This window comes from Gnatocerus cornutus, unplaced genomic scaffold (assembly GCF_029298725.1).
Source record: "Gnatocerus cornutus isolate USDA-ARS CGAHR unplaced genomic scaffold, icGnaCorn1.1 ctg00000329.1, whole genome shotgun sequence".
Classification (NCBI taxonomy): domain Eukaryota; kingdom Metazoa; phylum Arthropoda; class Insecta; order Coleoptera; family Tenebrionidae; genus Gnatocerus; species Gnatocerus cornutus.
The window spans coordinates 1-10,000 of NW_028275648.1; the positions used below are offsets into that span (position 1 = coordinate 1).

The window sequence follows — 10,000 nt, forward strand, 5'->3', positions numbered from 1 at the left end:
TCGATCGAAATTTTTCCAAGTCCGAAGTCGAAACTGTAGCGGTCGACCAAAATTTTTCTAAGTCCGATTCGAACTGAGGCGTTCGACCGAAATTTTTCCAAGTCCAATTCGAAACTGTAGCGTTCGAACAAAATTTTTCTAAGTCCGAAGTCGAAACTGTAGCGTTCGGCGCTCATTCGTCTAAGTCCGAACTCGGAAGTGTAGCGGTTGACAAATTTACATTGACCAAAAGTCCGAGAAAAATCGAAATTAAATCCAAACGAACAAATGTTTGGGTCGAACTAGCATCGATAGAAGGTAGATTTTATAATTTCAAGCTCCTAATTAAACGGGATCTAAAACCCTCTGGAAACTGAGGCGTTCGAAATTTTGATGAAAATTTTTCTAAGTCCGAAATAGGAACTGTGGCGGTCGAGCGAAATTTTTCTAAGTCCGTAGTCGAAACTGAGGTGTTCGAATTTTTGATAAAAATTTTTTCTAAGTCTCATGTAACTGTGGCGGTCGAGCGAAATTTTTCCAAGTCCGAAGTCGAAACTGTAGCGTTCGAACGAAATTTTTCTAAGTCCGAAGTCGAAACTGTAGCGTTCGGCGCTCATTCGTCTAAGTCCGAAGTCGGAAGTGTAGCGGTTGACAAATTTACATTGACCAAAAGTACGAGAAAAATCGAAATTAAATGCAAACGAACAAATGTTTGGGTCGAACTAACATCGATAGAAGGTAGATTTTATAATTTCAAGCTTCTAATTAAACGGGATCTAAAACCCTCTGGAAACTGAGGCGTTCGAAATTTTGATGAAAAATTTTTCTAAGTCCGAAATAGGAACTGTGGCGGTCGAGCGAAATTTTTCTAAGTCCGTAGTCGAAACTGAGGTGTTCGAATTTTTGATAAAAATTTTTCTAAGTCTCATGTTGGAACTGTGGCGGTCGAGCGAAATTTTTCCAAGTCCGAAGTCGAAACTGTAGCGTTCGAACGAAATTTTTCTAAGTCCGAAGTCGAAACTGTAGCGGTCGACCAAAATTTTTCTAAGTCCGATTCGAAACTGAGGCGTTCGACCGAAATTTTTCTAAGTCCAATTCGAAACTGTGGCGGTCGAGCGAAATTTTTCTAAGTCCGAAGTCGAAACTGTAGCGTTCGGCGCTCATTCGTCTAAGTCCGAAGTCGGAAGTGTAGCGGTTGATAAATTTACATTGACCAAAAGTCCCAGAAAAATCGAAATTAAATGCAAACGAACAAAAGTTACGGTCGAACTAACACCAAACAAGGGTGGCTGTGATAATTTCAAACCCCTAACTAAACGGGATCTAAAACCCTCTGGAAACTGAGGCGTTCGAAATTTTGATGAAAATTATTCTAAGTCCGAAGTCGGAACTGAGGTGTTCGGTCGAAATGCCGTAAAAACGTAAAAAATATTTTTTTCAAAACACCGTTAACGGCATTCGAGTCCTAATGACCCTTGAAATTGATCTGCGAAATCAGAATTTTAAAATTCCGTCTCTAAGTACCCAAACGGACTTTTGCACCGAGCGATCAGACCGATTTACCCGACCCCTCGCCCATAGCGAGCGGCCGGCGCGCTATGGGATTTCGACCGTTTCGCGCATCGAGTGATTCAGAGCTGAACGCTGCCGCGCTGGCATATATAGGGATAGTAGTGGTGGTATGTAGCAGCGGACAAAAGCGTACGATCGAAATGTGATTTTATGTGCGTCCGATTATCTTGTTACCTCTCGTACACCGCGACTTACCCGTAGTTGGGACGATGGCCGGAATGTGTACCCTGTGGACCCACCATCGTTTGAGGGATGACAAATCTTGCCATTGACCATGCACAGCGAGATTGCGGATGCGGCGAGCGTTTCTATGTTAGCGGTCCAAATGCAATCAAAGATTTTATGTGTTCGTGTCAGAACGACCAAAAATTAACAAATGCGTCAACTCACTAAAGTCCGAGCGAGAATTTTGAAATAAATAAAATTTCATAAACTCGTAACGTGTGAATATTTCTAAAGAGAAATCTCACAATAAACCGTCGCTTTCAATCTAGCGAAGAGTATGGAGAATGTTTGAACTTTTGCTTGTCGACGACGATATTTTTTCTTTACGATAAAATTTCAAGTCGATGTGCCCAAAAATCTCTAAATTTTGAACTGGGAAATTATTTCTTCGTCCGATGAATCGCATTGATCTCTGTTTTTGACGAAAAAAAGACGGATAAAATGCAGCATTCAATCAAGGATATAAAATAAAAGAAAAATTTTCCGTAAAAACTATATTACAATGGAGGATTATGTTTCTACTTTTCGTCCGATGAGTCGCAACAAAAATAAGTAATCCATCCGTCGTTGTTCGTTTAGTCGATCTGAATGCACTGTAAAAATTTATTAAAGTAAAATGTTACGTTTGCATTTCATGAATTTTGACAAACGTGTACCGAAATGTGTACAAATTATTTATTTCGACGACGACGACAACTTAGAACGGATGAATAAAATTAATTGTTGCAAGATTCAAACAAGGATGAAAAAGTCATAGAAAATTATTCCGTAACCATGATATTGGATTATTTTTTCTTCACTCTCTCCTCCGATGAGTCGCAACAAATAAAAATCCATAAATCAATTCATCCGTCGTTGTTCGTTTAGTCGATCTGAATGCACTGTAAAAATTTATTAAAGTAAAAATGTTACGTTGCATTTCATGAATTTTGACAAACGTGTACCCCGAAGTGTGTACAAATTATTTATTTCGACGACGACGACAACTTAGAACGGATGAATAAGAATAAAATTGTTGCAGGAGATTCAATCAAGGATGATGTGAAAAAAATGTCGAAAAATTTTCCATCCAGAAAGATCGCGTGGCGTTACGTCTCTTCTTACGAGGTTTTCGTTTCGCAGACACGCACACTTTCTTCAAAACAATAATAGGAAAGTGTTCAGTTTTTTATAAGAGCAGCAGGTGTCTTTCCGAAATTCTACGATTATTGTAGCTTATATGACTAGAAGGAAAGAAAGACTAAAACTCTCTTATTTTAAAACAAGAACGCAGTTCCCTGGTTGATCCTGCCAGTAGTCATATGCTTGTCTCAAAGATTAAGCCATGCATGTCTCAGTACAAGCCAAATTAAGGTGAAACCGCGAAAGGCTCATTAAATCAGTTATGGTTCCTTAGATCGTACCCACATTTACTTGGATAACTGTGGTAATTCTAGAGCTAATACATGCAAACAGAGCTCCAACCGGAAACGGAAGGAGCGCTTTTATTAGATCAAAACCAATCGGTGGCGGTCTCCGTCATCGTACAACTTGGTGACTCTGAATAACTTTACGCTGATCGCACGGTCTCGCACCGGCGACGCATCTTTCAAATGTCTGCCTTATCAACTGTCGATGGTAGGTTCTGCGCCTACCATGGTTGTAACGGGTAACGGGGAATCAGGGTTCGATTCCGGAGAGGGAGCCTGAGAAACGGCTACCACATCCAAGGAAGGCAGCAGGCGCGCAAATTACCCACTCCCGGCACGGGGAGGTAGTGACGAAAAATAACGATACGGGACTCATCCGAGGCCCCGTAATCGGAATGAGTACACTCTAAACCCTTTAACGAGGATCAATTGGAGGGCAAGTCTGGTGCCAGCAGCCGCGGTAATTCCAGCTCCAATAGCGTATATTAAAGTTGTTGCGGTTAAAAAGCTCGTAGTCGAATCTGTGTCCCGCGCCGCCGGTTCATCGTTCGCGGTGTCAACTGGCGTGCCGCGGGACGTCCTGCCGGTGGGCTTAGCTCGAGAGGGCGGCCCAACTCAATCCCGCCGCGGTGCTCTTCATTGAGTGTCGAGGTGGGCCGGCACGTTTACTTTGAACAAATTAGAGTGCTTAAAGCAGGCTAAAACTTCGCCTGAATACTGTGTGCATGGAATAATGGAATAGGACCTCGGTTCTATTTTGTTGGTTTTCGGAACCCCGAGGTAATGATTAATAGGAACGGATGGGGGCATTCGTATTGCGACGTTAGAGGTGAAATTCTTGGATCGTCGCAAGACGGACAGAAGCGAAAGCATTTGCCAAAAACGCTTTCATTGATCAAGAACGAAAGTTAGAGGTTCGAAGGCGATCAGATACCGCCCTAGTTCTAACCATAAACGATGCCAGCTAGCGATCCGCCGACGTTCTTCCGATGACTCGGCGGGCAGCTTCCGGGAAACCAAAGCTTTTGGGTTCCGGGGGAAGTATGGTTGCAAAGCTGAAACTTAAAGGAATTGACGGAAGGGCACCACCAGGAGTGGAGCCTGCGGCTTAATTTGACTCAACACGGGAAACCTCACCAGGCCCGGACACCGGAAGGATTGACAGATTGAGAGCTCTTTCTTGATTCGGTGGGTGGTGGTGCATGGCCGTTCTTAGTTGGTGGAGCGATTTGTCTGGTTAATTCCGATAACGAACGAGACTCTAGCCTGCTAAATAGGCGTATTTCGACATCCCAAAGGCCCGTCGATCCTGGGTTCGCCCGGTGGTCGTGCGCGGTTTTTACTGTCGGCGTACAAACAATTCTTCTTAGAGGGACAGGCGGCTTCTAGCCGCACGAGATTGAGCAATAACAGGTCTGTGATGCCCTTAGATGTTCTGGGCCGCACGCGCGCTACACTGAAGGAATCAGCGTGTCCTCCCTGACCGAGCGGTCCGGGTAACCCGCTGAACCTCCTTCGTGCTAGGGATTGGGGCTTGCAATTGTTCCCCATGAACGAGGAATTCCCAGTAAGCGTGAGTCATAAGCTCGCGTTGATTACGTCCCTGCCCTTTGTACACACCGCCCGTCGCTACTACCGATTGAATGATTTAGTGAGGTCTTCGGACCGGTACGCGATGGCGTTTCGACGTCGTCGATGTCGCTGGGAAGATGACCAAACTTGATCATTTAGAGGAAGTAAAAGTCGTAACAAGGTTTCCGTAGGTGAACCTGCGGAAGGATCATTAACGTGTCCTCGTACACACGAATTTTGACATATGTATAATTTATTATTATGCATTTTTATTTGATCGTGTCGATGTACACTTTATGTTTTTACAACACCGTCGTCGATGACATGGAGTCGACGGCACGATCTTTTGTCGTGCCGTTGCTTGTTTCTTTTTGAAACACCGTGTGTACGACGTTTTGAACTACGAATCGTACATATTCGGAAAAACAATAGCGTTACGCTGGCCCGCAGCGCCGGTCCTTGCGATCGAGTTTTTCACCTTTTTTGAACGAGAAAAACCGAATTCGCTCGGGCATACGGCTGTTTCTTCGGGTACCTAGATTTTTTGATTTTTTTTGTACTATCTCTCGATCTTTTCCAATGATGGAAAAAAGGAGGGACGCTTTCGGTTTTTCGACCGGATCGCGGAAAGTTGTGAACTCCACCGCGAAAGTCGAAAGACGTTAGAAGTCCTCTTTTTTCGGACACACGGAGAGGATGTAGCAGAGTAGTCGAGAAAGAAGAAAATCGCAGGTGTCGAATTAGGTTACGACTCCGTGGGTTTTAAATGATTTACGCCCGGCTACGGGACCGGCGAGAAACGCTCCCGATTTTACGATTCGCGTGAATGATGTTCGTCGTTAGACGCTTCAAAGAGTTTTTTGAAAGCGCCGTTAAACGAGCGATCACACACACATCACACCTTGCTTTTTTAATGTTTTTGGTAGATGTGGTAAAGTGATTTCGTTAGAAACGGTAAAATTCTCTTTACGGAGCGTACGACTGCACCATTTCAAAATTATATACACCGTCAATCGTCATTAAGTCACGATATAGAACGGTAAACTTGAGGATTTTATGTTAGACGCTCAGTCTGGCACGTCTATAGATTTTTTCGTCAAAATTCACGATCTGTCTTCGGTTTGGCGACGAAAAAATATAGAAAGAAAATTGAAACACGAACACAAAGACCGCCCGCGAAAATCTCTTTTCGCTTACGGCGGATACTAATTCGCTTTTTCATAACGAGTACGATGATGTAATGATGTGTTGATTCCGATCGATCAAAAACCGTCTCTTCGTCACACTTTTTAAAGTGCTTGACACACGCACACTAAATGAAAGACACAATAAAGGAAAACTACCGAAAATGTAGTTTATGAGAGAAAGCAGCATTATTTATTAAAATTATTGCTGAGAAAAAGGAAATTGGCAAATTCCTAATTAAAATCGTATCGAACATGTCCCATCTTCACACATACATGCTCGTACTTTGCGTGTAAAAGCGGAGACCGCGTGAAAAAGAAAAGTGCTTCTTTTTCGGTGCGCGGATACAAATTTGTGTTTGGGTTAATATTTTTTTTAATTTTTTCGTACGCGTAAAACTGAGACCGACGATCGCGTTCCCTTTCAGACGAGAAAGTACGGACGAAAGACAATTAAGAGCGAGAATCATAAATATCCATACCACAACACCGAAATTTTAGACGTGGCACGTTTCGGAACCACGAAGATCATTTTCGTTTCGGATGTACGCACGTACGCAAAAATTTTTGCAAGACGTGTATAGACAGCTGGACGATCGGCATGATCGGGGTTCTTGTGGAACGAGCGTTTAAATTTTAAAAAGATTACCCTGAACGGTGGATCACTTGGCTCGTGGGTCGATGAAGAACGCAGCTAATTGCGCGTCAACTTGTGAACTGCAGGACACATGAACATCGACATTTCGAACGCACATTGCGGTCCTCGGATATAATGTTCCCGGACCACTCCTGGCTGAGGGTCGTGTCAATTTCAAAGACTGCTCGGTTTTCGTTTTCGGACGAAAACGTCGGAGCGTGTTGGATGTGTTGCGACGCGTCGAATAGGTACTCATTAATGTACGTGATCGTCACTTACGTCACGATATAACGACGCACGCCTCGAACGTGTGCCGAGACGTTTACTCGAGCGTGTTTTTTCGTCAAAAAGGACGGGACGGGTATGCTTTGTATTTTTTTTTTACAAAGTCCGTCGGACGTCCACCTTGCGAATCATAAATACGAAAGTGTTTACGTCGGCACATGTTCTTGCGTGGTGTGTCGTAGAATCGTGTGTTTGTGTGCGTTTCTCGTGCAGCGAGTAAATTTGCGCGACATCTTAAGACGCGAAAGCGACCAACTACTACTTGTTGTAGTTGTTGGCTGGTCTTTCGGCGTAGCACGTCCTATTTCTTCAACATGTCGTCATTTAAAAAAAAAAATGGCGTTTTAAGGTTGAGAACGTTATAGACGGTCGTCGTGTCCGAGACGTGTAATGCAAATCGCGACAGACGTCAGATCGTAAGCGTTTCTGTAAACTTAGCCATTTTTTAAAAAGAAAAATGACGAACACGTATAGCAAGGAATGGGAGACGTGTCGTGATCGTCGAAATGACCGAATGAAAAATTTTTATTTTTCATATGCGACCTCAGAGCAGGTGAGACTACCCGCTGAATTTAAGCATATTACTAAGCGGAGGAAAAGAAACTAACTAGGATTCCCTCAGTAGCGGCGAGCGAACAGGGAGAAGCCCAGCACCGAATCCCGCGGCCGAAACCGGACGCCGGGAAATGTGGTGTTAGGGAGGATCCGTCATCCCGAGATCGTGCGGCGCGTCCAAGTCCATCTTGAACGGGGCCACAGCCCATAGAGGGTGCCAGGCCCGTAGCGACCGCTGCCGATAACGGGAGGATCTCTCCTCAGAGTCGGGTTGCTTGAGAGTGCAGCCCTAAGTGGGTGGTAAACTCCATCTAAGGCTAAATATGACCACGAGACCGATAGCGAACAAGTACCGTGAGGGAAAGTTGAAAAGAACTTTGAAGAGAGAGTTCAATAGTACGTGAAACCGTTCAGGGGTAAACCTGAGAAACCCGAAAGGTCGAAAGGGGAGATTCAGCGTGACTCGATGGCGGCGCTGGACGATCGTGTGACAGATGGCGTACGCGTCGTTTGCACCTTTCGTTTTGTCGATCTGCCGTCGAACGCGTGCACTTCTCCCCCTGTAGGACGTCGCGATCCGTTGAGTGCCGGTCTAAGGCCCGCGGTGGAGCTCGTTCGGACGGTTCGCCGTTCGCCGAATGAACCCGTGGTGTTTCCCGATCGGCTCGCTCGACGGTATACAGATGGCGCGGGGCCGCTACACAGTTAGCGTCCGACCTTCGGCAAGCGCGCCCGTCGTGATGGTGATCGGACCTGGTGCCGGTCCCGTCCCCGGGTGGCTGTTCGCTGAGGTGTTCTCGGACAGACCTCGTTGAAACGCCGATCTGCGACGCTATAGCTTTGGGTACTTTCAGGACCCGTCTTGAAACACGGACCAAGGAGTCTAGCATGTGCGCGAGTCATTGGGATTTAACTAAACCTAAAGGCGCAATGAAAGTGAAGGTCCGCCTTGCGCGGACCAAGGGAGGATGGGCGGTCGTTACGGCTGCCGCCCCGCACTCCCGGGGCGTCTCGTTCTCATTGCGAGAAGAGGCGCACCAAGAGCGTACACGCTGGGACCCGAAAGATGGTGAACTATGCCTGGTCAGGACGAAGTCAGGGGAAACCCTGATGGAGGTCCGTAGCGATTCTGACGTGCAAATCGATCGTCGGAACTGGGTATAGGGGCGAAAGACTAATCGAACCATCTAGTAGCTGGTTCCCTCCGAAGTTTCCCTCAGGATAGCTGGCGCTCATAGCATACGAGTTTCATCCGGTAAAGCGAATGATTAGAGGCATTGGGGTCGAAACGGCCTCAACCTATTCTCAAACTTTAAATGGGTGAGATCTCCGGCTTGCTCGAACTATTGAAGCCGCGAGACTCGAATCAGAGTGCCAAGTGGGCCATTTTTGGTAAGCAGAACTGGCGCTGTGGGATGAACCAAACGCCGAGTTAAAGCGCCTAAATCGACGCTTATGGGATACCATGAAAGGCGTTGGTAACTTAAGACATCAGGACGGTGGCCATGGAAGTCGGAATCCGCCAAGGAGTGTGTAACAACTCACCTGCCGAAGTTACTAGCCCTGAAAATGGATGGCGCTGAAGCGTCGTGCTTATACTCGGCCGTCAGAGGCATGTGCGGTCAGGTTATTAAATTAACCGGCCATGAAGCCCTGACGAGTAGGAGGGTCGCGGCGGTGAGCGCAGAAGGACTGGCCGTGAGGCCGTCTGGAGCCGCCGTCGGTGCAGATCTTGGTGGTAGTAGCAAATACTCCAGCGAGGCCCTGGAGGACTGACGTGGAGAAGGGTTTCGTGTGAACAGCCGTTGCACACGAGTCAGTCGATCCTAAGCCCTAGGCGAAAGCCGATGTTGATGTGGTGTAGATTTTTGTCGTTGGTCGCAATTCGCAATTGTTGACGGAAACGTACGGAATTGTGCACACACCCGATGGGCGAAAGGGAATCCGGTTCCTATTCCGGAACCCGGCAGCGGAACCGTTTATAATTCGGGCCCTCGAAAGAGAGTTCGTCGGGGCAACCCAAAAGGACCCGGAGACGCCGTCGGGAGATCCGGGAAGAGTTTTCTTTTCTGCATGAGCGTTCGAGTTCCATGGAATCCTCTAGCAGGGAGATATGGTTTGGAACGCGAAGAGCACCGCAGTTGCGGCGGTGTCCGGATCTTCCCCTCGGACCTTGAAAATCCGGGAGAGGGCCACGTGGAGGCGTCGCGCCGGTTCGTACCCATATCCGCAGCAGGTCTCCAAGGTAAAGAGCCTCTAGTCGATAGAATAATGTAGGTAAGGGAAGTCGGCAAATTGGATCCGTAACTTCGGGATAAGGATTGGCTCTGAGGATCGGGGCGTGTCGGGCTTGGCGGGGAAGCGGGTCGCGACTGACGTGCCGGGCCTGGGCGAGGTGCAGGGTGTGTCGCTTCGGCGGTGTACTTCGAATCCGAGCTCGGTCCCGTGCCTTGGTCTCCCGCGGAACCGTCTTGCTGCGAGGCTCCGAGTGCGCCCGCAAGGGCGTTCGGATGTCCTCTTCGGCCGCCATTCAACGGTCAGCTCAGAACTGGCACGGACCGGGGGAATCCGACTGTCTAATT

At 46.9% G+C, this 10,000-nt stretch overlaps 2 non-coding genes and 1 pseudogene across 2 annotated transcripts; all 3 read left to right on the plus strand.

Annotated features, from left to right (window-relative positions):
• The first annotated feature begins 3,050 nt into the window (after positions 1 to 3,050).
• On the plus strand, positions 3,051 to 4,971 carry LOC148165401 (small subunit ribosomal RNA). The gene has a single exon (XR_015771507.1). It is a non-coding gene; the product is annotated as a small subunit ribosomal RNA (ribosomal RNA).
• A 1,616-nt stretch (positions 4,972 to 6,587) lies between these two features.
• Positions 6,588 to 6,744, plus strand: LOC148165402 (5.8S ribosomal RNA). Its single transcript, XR_015771506.1, has one exon. It is a non-coding gene; the product is annotated as a 5.8S ribosomal RNA (ribosomal RNA).
• Positions 6,745 to 7,402: 658 nt separating this feature from the next.
• LOC148165403 (large subunit ribosomal RNA) overlaps positions 7,403 to 10,000 on the plus strand; it is a 4,898-nt pseudogene continuing 2,300 nt past the window's right edge.